This window comes from Atta cephalotes, assembly GCF_000143395.1.
Source record: "Atta cephalotes unplaced genomic scaffold scaffold00013, whole genome shotgun sequence".
In the NCBI taxonomy this organism is placed as follows: Eukaryota; Metazoa; Arthropoda; class Insecta; order Hymenoptera; family Formicidae; genus Atta; species Atta cephalotes.
The window spans coordinates 1,870,600-1,871,976 of NW_012130077.1; positions in this window are offsets into that span (position 1 = coordinate 1,870,600).

Here is a 1,377-nt window from a genome sequence, read left to right on the forward strand (position 1 = left end):
GCATATTAGTACGTCCTGTAACTCTCTCCTTCTCTCTCTCTCTCTCTCTTTCTCTCTCTCTCTCTCTCATATTAACGGTTCGTATAATCGTTTTTCCATGCTCTTGCAAAATTTAAAGAAAAAAGAAAGTGACAATTCCGTTGAAAATATTTACGCTCAAAGTGAGTTACACGTGTACGGTCATAACTACATTCATTAACATATATCTATTTTATGTACTTTGCATGAAAAATTATTTTAATAAAAGTTTTTTAGAAACATAGACTGACTTGAATATCCACATTAAACAACTAACAATTGTATAGAGATAATGCAATATGTAGGCATTATAATTAAATTGTTATTAGATAGATTAGATTATTATTATATATCGATAGATTATTATCATTATTAGATTATTATTTCAAAACTTTATTTCAGAGACTATTTGAGAAATGACAATTTTAAAGTGAATAAAAAATTAGTAATAAAAAGCAGTTTTATAATATACATTTTATTAAGTGCGTAATAATTATTTATTTCGTAATCATAAACATGTCTAATGTACGATACGAATGTAATGTATTGATGAAGGCGAATCTAATTATACTCTTCCTTAAATACCTTACTAACCACAAAATAGGGGCTTCGTTAGCCTCCTACACACATCCGACCTTAGGTACACATACATTTGCAAACATGACACCAATATGTTTACATGTGACAAATAGTCACACCACGAAGACGAGATCAATGATAACGCTGAAGTGCCTGAGAGACAATTATAACTAAATAATTATAACTAAAAATGTATCTCTTACGGGGAATTGTTACAAAATAATGATGTAAGTAAGATTCTTGTACATCGCAAAAAGAAAGAATCGCTCTACTGATTCTTAAAAATAGATAATTTTATTAACAAAATTGTTATCTAACAGAAGGTAGGATCAAACAATTCGTTATCTGTATATAAAAATTTCTTACTGCAGCTAGCAAGTAGTGGAGGCATAAAAAGTACTGTCAATAAGATCAACAATAAAAGATAACATTAACGACGTTGTGTTTCTGATATAAATTATAAAAGTACTTATTAAAGTCAAATTCTACTTATAACAGTATCACATTATTTTGATGTAGCAATGGTTGGAAGTTAACTATGTGATATTCTGTTGGAGTAACTGCAGCGCGAATGTCATGAAACGTTACCGCTAACGTATCGACGCGTAATATATCGCAACAACGGCGGTCTAATAAAGCCAGTGTATGTGGGCGGTTTTATTGCGGGTCGTGTCGTTGCCTGCTCGAGATAGACCTATTAGAGAGTGCCTTTCTATCGGCGTACGCAATTTAGCTGCTTTTCCACATCCGGCAGAGAGAGAGAGAGAGAGAGAGGAGGGG